The sequence below is a fragment of the Protopterus annectens genome, chromosome 1.part0, assembly GCF_019279795.1.
Source record: "Protopterus annectens isolate FY-2018-M chromosome 1.part0, PAN1.0, whole genome shotgun sequence".
In the NCBI taxonomy this organism is placed as follows: Eukaryota; Metazoa; Chordata; order Ceratodontiformes; family Protopteridae; genus Protopterus; species Protopterus annectens.
The window spans coordinates 1,260,983,828-1,260,993,852 of NC_056725.1; the positions used below are offsets into that span (position 1 = coordinate 1,260,983,828).

General features: G+C 35.2%; 1 protein-coding gene across 1 annotated transcript in view; it reads left to right on the forward strand.

The window, feature by feature from the left end:
• The window catches only part of LOC122797320 (cytochrome b5 reductase 4), a 1,879,111-nt gene that overhangs the window by 1,205,657 nt on the left and 663,429 nt on the right, over positions 1-10,025 (forward strand). The window lies entirely within an intron of this gene.

The window sequence follows — 10,025 nt, forward strand, 5'->3', positions numbered from 1 at the left end:
CATGTTGCCTTGATGTAGCTCTCCCCTCAGTCTCCTTCCCTTCCGGTAGGTCAGGACAGCAATTAGTGAGTTACTTCAGTCCCTCATCCCTTAGGTCCATTGCTGAATGGGCACATGTAAAGAGAAAAGGCAGAGGTAAGGCAAACTGCTGCCACTGAAGGAGGTCATGAGACCATAGTGGTATCAGCAGTCTGAGTGGGCAGCCGGCACAGCTATGGGACACTACAGATAACCAACATCTGGAGCCCCATGCCTGTCCTTGGCATATTAGTGGAGCGGCGGTCCTTACCCTGCTTTTTCTCTTTACATGTGCCCTGGCTGAGCACCCTTGTCAGTGTCCACCCATGCTTTATTTCAGATAAGGTAAGACTGTCTTCTGCTGTTCTGGGAGTCACTGGAAAGGGAGCAGCCAAAAACCTTACGTTGTCCCATCGCCGAATATTGTGTTGCTGGGTGCATCACAGGGGGCATACCCAGCCAGCGTGGATCTTGTGATCCACCGGGATCGCACTTGGGAACCTGGAGACTCTACAGCACGGTCCCATAGTGCTGCTGTCCTCGGTAAGCATGGGCTTGGGTGTGCCACTGTGATGTACTGCAAAAACATGCAAAAAGACACAGCCTGGTTCAGTCTTGGTCTTTTGACATGTTGCCTTGATGTAGCTCTCCCCTCAGTCTCCTTCCCTTCCGGTAGGTCAGGACAGCAATTAGTGAGTTACTTCAGTCCCTCATCCCTTAGGTCCATTGCTGAATGGGCACATGTAAAGAGAAAAGGCAGAGGTAAGGCAGACTGCTGCCACTGAAGGAGGTCATGAGACCATAGTGGTATCAGCAGTCTGAGTGGGCAGCCGGCACAGCTATGGGACACTACAGATAACCAACATCTGGAGCCCCATGCCTGTCCATGGCATATTAGTGGAGCGGTCCTTACCCTGCTTTTTCTCTTTACATGTGCCCTGGCTGTGCACCCTTGTCAGTGTCCACCCATGCTTTATTTCAGATAAGGTAAGACTGTCTTCTGCTGTTCTGGGAGTCACTGGAAAGGGAGCAGCCAAAACCCACGTTGTCTGTCCCATCGCGAATATTGTGTTGCTGGGTGTATCACAGGGGGCATACCCAGCCAGCGTGGATCTTGTGATCCACCGGGATCGCACTTGGGAACCTGGAGACTCTACAGCACGGTCCCATAGTGCTGCTGTCCTCGGTAAGCATGGGCTTGGGTGTGCCACTGTGATGTACTGCAAAACATGCAAAAGACACAGCCTGGTTCAGTCTTGGTCTTTTGACATGTTGCCTTGATGTAGCTCTCCCTCAGTCTCCTTCCCCGGTAGGTCAGGACAGCAATTAGTGAGTTACTTCAGTCCCTCATCCCTTAGGTCCATTGCTGAATGGGCACATGTAAAGAGAAAAGGCAGAGGTAAGGCAGACTGCTGCCACTGAAGGAGGTCATGAGACCATAGTGGTATCAGCAGTCTGAGTGGGCAGCCGGCAGAGCTATGGGACACTACAGATAATCAACATCTGGAGCCCCATGCCTGTCCTTGGCATATTAGTGGAGCGGCGGTCCTTACCCTGCTTTTTCTCTTTACATGTGCCCTGGCTGTGCACCCTTGTCAGTGTCCACCCATGCTTTATTTCAGATGAGGTAAGACTGGAAGGGAAGATGTTCACTGGTTCAGAAGGGATGGCATTCACCTAACTGAGGAGGGCATTGCATTCTTCTTGACCAACCTCCACAGTGGCGTGAGGAGAGCCCTGCATGATTGTGAGAAGAATGGAGAACACCCATGACCAAGCTGGACCAGTATAGTAAGTAAAACACTATTATGAAATGTGTTATGTAAAATTTATTTCTCTGAGCTTGGCAAATAACTGTTAGGGAAATTATGATTTTTTTTTTTCATATTTTGGTAAATAACTTTGCAAGGGAGCATCTGAATGTGCCAAGTAATATCTCATTTTGAAGACAGTATTGCTGGTTCTAATATGGTAAAAGAATTGTGCCAGTATGTTTGACACATGTGCAGAAATCAAAGTTTGTTTGAGACTTATGGTTATGGAAATTATGATTTTTTTTTCATATTTAGGTAAATAACTTTGCAAGGGAGCATCTGAATGTGCCAAGTAATATCTCATTTTGAAGACAGTATTGCTGGTTCTAATATGGTAAAAATTGTGCCAGTATGTTTGACACATGTGCAGAAATCAAAGTTTGTTTGAGACTTAGGATTATGGAAATTATGATTGTTTTTCATATTTTGGTAAATAACTTTGCAAGGGAGCATCTGAATGTGCCAAGTAATATCTCATTTTGAAGACAGTATTGCTGGTTCTAATATGGTAAAAGAATTGTGCCAGTATGTTTGACACATGTGCAGATATCAAAGTTTGTTTGAGACTTATGGTTATGGAAATTATAATTTTTTTTCATATTTTGGTAAATAACTTTGCAAGGGAGCATCTGAATGTGCTAAGTAAATCTCATTTTGAAAAGATTATTTATAGTTCTAACATGGTAAAAGAATGGTACCTGTATGTTGTACTCATAGGCAGATATCAAAGTTTGTTTCTGACTTAGGTTATGGAAATTATGATTTTTTTCATATTTTGGTAAATAACTTTGCAAGGGAGCACCACATTGTGTGAAGTAATGCATCATTTTGAAGACAGTGTTACTCCTTACAACATGGTAAAAGAACTGTGTCTAGGCACTGTACACAAGTACAGATATTACAGTTTGTTTAGTCTTGTACAAATATGAAAATTATACATTTACAATACTTCTCATTATTATGCCCATATCTTTGCGAGGGAGCATGGTAATCGCACAAATGATGCGTCATTCTGAAGCTGACATTCAGATGCACAACTTCTACACTGATATGTAGGCTCTGTCTGTTACAGGTGATGAGATATTATGCTTTGTTTATTTATCAATTATGAGAAATAATATACTAATCATATTTCTGTGAATATCTCATGAAAGGAGTGTCACACAGTTATGGTTAAAGTATCATTTTAAAGCTGACATTCATACTAACAAATTAAATTCAAATTGTATGGGTCTGCATGGTACATAGACCAAGATATTGTGCTTTGCTTTTCCAAAAAAATAAAAAAATTGCACAATATCAGCATTCCTTGCCAAATATTTCATTATGACTTTGATATGAACTATCAACATTTACACTGTTGGAAAGGTCAGTGTATGCTGAACAACTTTCACATTTACACTTTTAGTGTAGCTCTTATAGTTAAAGAGTTATGAGCATTTGTTTTCTGTATAGTATTACAAATGGATTTTCTGAAAATGAGCTCAGGCTGCTCTGTTGTTCCTATGGTGGAATTCAGCAGGCAGCTTTTCCTGAGCTGCTCTGGAGTGAATGAGTTAATTAGATCACTAATGGTGGTTATTAAATTATTGTAGTTTAGTTTAACAGACTCTTTCCATGTACTCTTTATACCGACACCCAAATATTGTAATACATCATTCTGCCAATTAAACAGGCTATTTTCTCTTAGGTATTTGTTGATCTTTTTGTTAATTAGTAATGTTTTTGATTTATTATGATTAAATTTAAGCCCTGAAATTCTTTCAAACTTGCTTAAGGTATTTATAACATCATGCAAAGAACCATCAATATCACCCAATGTTAACAATATATCAACAAATAATTGTATCTTAGGACAATAGTCCTTATTAACTTGAAAGCCTTTTATATTTTGCTTGTTTCTGATATATGTAGCAAAAGGTTCAGTTGAAAGAGCAAACAATAATGGTGACAAAGGATAAACCTTGTCTTGTTCACTTGAGGATTTATAGTCGTGAGGATAGACATGATTTGATTTTCACATAAGCTTGTGCCCCACTATAAATTTTCATTAATAAGTTGACAAAATCTGAGGAGAATTCAAAACCAATCGGAATTCTTTGTAGATGACACAAACTAAAATCAAAAGCCTTTCCTATGTCTAGGCTGATAATAGTTAGTTGTTTTTGTATTTGCATGCTATGTCTATTAATGATAGTAATTTAATAATGTTATGTTGCACTTTTCTATGAAGAATAAACCCTGTCTGATCATTATGTTTTAGATTAAGTAATATTTTCTTTATCTTATTAGCTAATATTGTCATGACAATTTTGTAATCAGTGTTTTGTAATGAAATTGGCCTATATGAATCACAAGATTTGGGGTCCTTACCTTGTTTTAAAATGGGGAAGATAATTGAATACTTCCACAATGGGGGTGTTATACATTTTTGCTTAACCATAGTAAAGGCACTCATCTTTTTCTTTATTATATATTCAGGAAAAATCTTATATAGTTTAGGAATTATTCCATCCGGTCCTGGAGCTTTATTATCTTTTATTTTATTTGCTCTTTTACTTCTGTTAATGTTATTTGTTTATTTAATATGTTATTTTGTTGCATTGACACCTTAGTAGTTATATTTTCTTGAATAAAAGTATTTATTACATAATCTGTCTCCAAAAGTGGTGTGTTTATTATTTATATCTTTATAGTAGTTTTTGAACACTTCTAATATGCCCATTAAGTTAGATGTACTCATAACTGAACCATCACTTTTATATTTAATTTCATTAATAAGATTTTGATTGTTTATTCATTTGGATTTTACCACTATTTTATGTAGATATTTAGGATTTACAGCATAAGATTGTAATTTAAATTTTTCCAGGTTTATGGCTACTTTATGATTTAGAACTTCTAAGTATTTTTGATTTAACTTAGTAATTTCGTTAAGTGCTACTTTGTTATTTGGTTTTGTGTCCATTTTTATCTTGTCTATGTTTTTTTGTAAGTCTAAAAGTTCTTTGTCCCACTCGCTCCTTTTTTTAAGGTACCGAGATTTTATTCTGCCATATATATAAACTTTAAAGGTGTCCCATAGTATAGTATCAGTCACTTCACCATTATCATTTGTTTCTGTTAACATGTCCATTTCTTTCATTATCCATTCCCTAAAGTCATTTAACTTAGCTATGTAAGCAGGAATTCTCTGTACAAATCTTAAATCATCTGTATGTGTAGTAAATGTAAAGTTTATAGCGTTATGGTCTGAAAATGGGCAAGTCATTATAGGTACGTCACTTTTTTTGAGTATATATTATTTGATACAAAGACCTTATCAATGTTTGTTTGTGTACCAAACCAATATGAATAGTGAGTATAGAATAAGGAATAATGTTCTCTTAGACCATGTATGTCTTTAAGGTTCATCTGTTTTTTAAAGTCATTTAACATCTTGGCTTGAGATGTTAGTTTTATTTTACCATTTTTAGAAGTATCATTGCCTGATAATAGGCAGTTAAAATTACCTGTTGCTATAATTTCCCCTTTTGCATTTAAAGTAATCAGGTCCAGATATTTGTCAACATATTTAGTACTTAGTCCTGGTATCCAGTAAGTATTAATTAAAGTATAATGGTTCCTATTGCTTTCCAAAATAACCATGCTTAGCATCCCATCTTTATTTGAAATTGTATCTATAATTCTTGGCATAATATAAGTATTTGTCCATAGAATAAGAGTGGCCCTTCTTTTAGTCTTAAAACATGAATCAGCCAGAATGGTATAGCCATTGAATGAGTATTTTTGTAGATCTTTTTTTAATAGATGAGTTTCCTGTAAAAAGATCTGAGCTTTATGCATTTTGATATATTTAAGCAAACCAGATCTTTTGACATTATTGTTCAAACCATTCATATTTAATGATAAACATTTATAAGCCATTGACTATAATGTGTATGTTGTTACTTACTGAATTCTTCCATGTTGACTTGAAATCTACTGAAAACTTACTTATCAGGGATGTATAACATGTATTAAGCACTACTTTTGAAAACCCAAAACTATTTACAAACACATACATGAAACATAAAGATTCTGGTTTATTTAAAAACATAACCAAATCATCCATCCACCACCTCTCCAACACCAAAAGACATAAATTATCCATCTCTGCTTAGAATATAGTATAAAAACAAAAAAGAAAAGCATTATGAAAGCAACTAAAGAAATCTGAGTCCATGAAATATACATTAAAATGAGCGTCCAATATAAATGAAGCTATATGAATATGTCACATATAATAATAGCACCTCTGATAAGTAGATATGTCAGAAATACAGATCAGATTAATGTATGTATAAACATTAGAAGCTGAAGGTTAAGAAGAATGTCAATATTTCCAAGACTTTTCAAGAAACATCAGATGTTTTAACCATTTTGTCAGTCATTTATCTAACATTTTTCATGTACGGATCTGTTGAATATATATATAACACCTATTACAACAAAAGGCCTCACAACCCTCTGTTTAGTTACTAAAAGTTTAGTTATGTAACATAAGTCCGATCTTAATATGCATAATGAGTTTTCTAATGCAGCTCCTAGTTCATTTAATGTTATTTAGTTACTAGAAGCGTCATTAAATCTGCAGAATGTTTGCATCTATAAAAGAACATAGGTATTTTCAAAGGAGTTAAATACTTTTATCAGAACTAATTATTTATCATTTAAAGTATCTAAGTGTAGCATAACAGAATTTCAAGAGAAAATAATTCTAAATACAGCCATTTAACAAGTTCAAAAGGTCAAGTGATGTCATCACTGTTGTTTCCTCAAGCTGCAGCTTTATAAACTTGTTAAAAAGTATCTAAATAGGCTCATGCACAGCAGAGGTTGTCTCTTGTGAGGAAAAAAGCATTTTCGGCAGGAAATCAAATCTTGAGCTTTTAGAGTTTACAGAAAAAGCACACTCAAGCTGCCTTGTCAGTGCATGTCATGAATCTCCACAGTGAGAACAGTCACACAGACCAGCAGTTTCCTCACAAAACATCAACATCATGAAAACATTAAATCTTTCATATAAAAACAGCTGCCTCAAATCAGAAATCATTTTATAACATTTCAATCATTTACCCACCAATTAACCAGACCAGAGAAAAAAAAGAACCTAGTATTTATATATATATATATATATATATATATATATATATATATATATATATATATATGTATATATATGTGTGTATATGGAGAGAGAGAGAGAGAGTAATGTCTTTCAGCTTTTCCCAGTTAGGGGTTGCCACAGCGGAACTCAGGTCCGCTAATGATTTGCAGTGGATTTTTACGGTGCCGAGTTGCCAACCCGATGCCCAGCCTTCAAAGAAGCACACCCATTCATGCGCGCACCTACCTGCATGTCTTTAAATGTCACTCGACTGCAGGGAGGAATGCAGACTCCACACAGAACCTCTTGCTGTGAGGTGGCAACGCTAACTGCTGCATCACCGCAGCCTTAATATATATGTGTATGTATATATATATATATATATATATATATATATATATATATATGAAACTTATATTTAGCCATCTGTAAAACACCATTAATGTACTGTATTAATATTTATGTGTATCTAAACAGAGTCTTAAACATCTGGTTTGAAACACTAATCAGAAACATATTGTTACCCCACCACTGACCGACTAGAAAAAAATGCACTTTGGTATTAAGTTAAATTATACTATTAGTGAAGAATTAGAAGACATATATCATTTGTTGTTATTTAAAAGGAAAAGTATCTAAGTACTTATACTGGGGAAAAGAGAGAAAAGGAACATTAGTAACAAAAAGGAATAGGAAGAAAGAAGAGAGAGAGAGAAAGCGAGATAATGTTATTTAAATACTTAGTACTATATGTAACTAGAAGTAGTAGATATAGAAAGGAAAAGAGAAAGTTAATAATAAAGGTGATTCACATTACCTTACAGTATAGAGATTTTCCAGAATAAAATATATTATGACTCATAATACAAATCATTTAAAAGTAGAAGGAGTTTATTCATTTGTCCTTTAGTTTCTTAGTTTTGTTTGCTCCTTCCTTCACAGACCATACATTTTTTGTTGCCTGTCTCTTCAACCTCTTGGATGACCATTCCATTTCTTCTATGCCCAACAGTATTCTCTTCTTTTGGATAAATTCTACTGCTTCTTGTAGAGAATCATAGATCTTCACTCCTTCTGGCAAGCTGATTTTTATTCTTGCAGGAAAAATAATTTGAGCTTTAATATTGGCTTTTTTCAAGGACTTAATTAGAGGAACACACTCCTTTCTTCTGGATATGACTGTAGAGGTGTAATCATTGTCAAAATGAATAACTTTTTCACCCATCTTAATAGGAGAATTAGTCCAAGCTAAATTCAGCACCAAGTCCTTGTCTTGTGAGGAAAGAAATCTAACTGTTATAGACTTGGGGTTAGATGAACTTAGAGACGAAGCTGGATTTGCCTGGGACCGATGAGCCCTCTCAATTCAAAAAGAGAGGAATTCGGGCATGTTTAGTGCTGATGAAAACCACTTTTTGAGGAAATGAATCAGGTTAGCACCCTCTTCTTTCTCAGGAATGCCATATATTCTTATGTTATTCCTCCTTGATCTACTTTCAAGGTCTTCCAGTTTCTCAATCAGCCCGGTGTTTTGTTTCAGAAGAAATTCATTGTGATGTTTATTTTCTGTCACTCAGTTACTGTTTCTTGTAAGGCAAGAATCTGTTCAGATTGTTTTTTTTACTATTCCATTTAGAAGTTCCAGTTGTGTTTACTGCATTCTTGTTTGATAACATCAATTTTGTTTTCAAATTTGTCCATTTTTAGTGACAGTTCTTGGATGTTTGTTATTATAAGATGTAGTTCTTTCTTCACTGCACTCTCATGGTGTGGGTTCTTCGAGTTCCTCATGTTAAGATCTCCAGTGGAAAACGTCTTGACAGGAATAATTAAAAAATTCTCTTGACTATGTATTAATTTTTAGAAAATAATAGAGTCTATGTTAATTTATTTTTTTAGTATACTTTTAGTTAGAATTTTCTAAAAATTAAAGTACATTTCCAGTCAGGATATTAAAAGCTAAGTAGAGCTATGGATTTCTGCTGCTATCAGATTGGCATCTTGGCCATGCCCCCCGATTTCAATTGTTTCTAATTTTTCACAAATATCTAAACCTAACTGAAGGAGTGCATATGATTGTGTAGATATTGTGTTTAGGGTCACTGCTATAGTGTTGCGGAGATATGCCTGGGTACATAATCAAAAGATTTCCGACAAGGTAAAGTCTGAAATTGTAAATTCAGCTTCAGATTAGGAGGTTTTGTTTGCTCAGTCTGCTAGTCAGGTTATCGAACAATCTGATTAAAGAGAGAAATTAATTTAGGGAGTTTCTAAGTTTTTTCAGACCCCCTCTTTTAAATCACCCAAATCCTTTTTTCTAAGAAATAAAACAAACAATCTATGCCTTCTCAAGCCAAACAGGAAACCAAAATGATATGGTAGAAGGGGAACAAAAAGAAACGAGGATTTTTTTCCCCTAAAAGGGTATAGTCTAGTACTTAAGAGTCACTATACCAGCATTCTTCTCCCCTCCACTACTCCTCATACCGCTTAACTCTCCAGATTTTCTGAGAATGTCTAGATTTTTGCCTCTTATTTTTGATCTGTTCTTCATAAAATTTGTGATTTTTGTAGCAAATCAGTGAGGACTGGATTCACTAAATAATGACAGGCATTTGAGTTTCATACTTTGTATCAGTCAGAAAATGTATGGCAAGGGGGGCGTGGCCAAGGATGAACACAGGATAGCAGCAGATTTCTTCAGCTCCACCAATTTCATTACATTGACAGGAATTAATTACTTAAAAAATTAATTTTTGAAGTAATTTTCTTTCTAAATACGTTTGTTTTATAGAGTTCTTGAACTATATCTAAAAAAGAAAGGAAATCTTAATAATATTCCTGTCAGAAATTACTTTGGAAATTTTCCTGTCAGTTTATCAGTCTGAAATGAGTTCCAGTAAGACAAATTCTCAAGACTCCAGCATCAAGAAAGAACTTCAGTCTCTGATAATTATAGTCCAGCAACTTACTGCTAAGATGGATAAAATGGATACTAAAATAGACACTTTCATAGAAAAAACTACAAAACAAATAGACTTGTT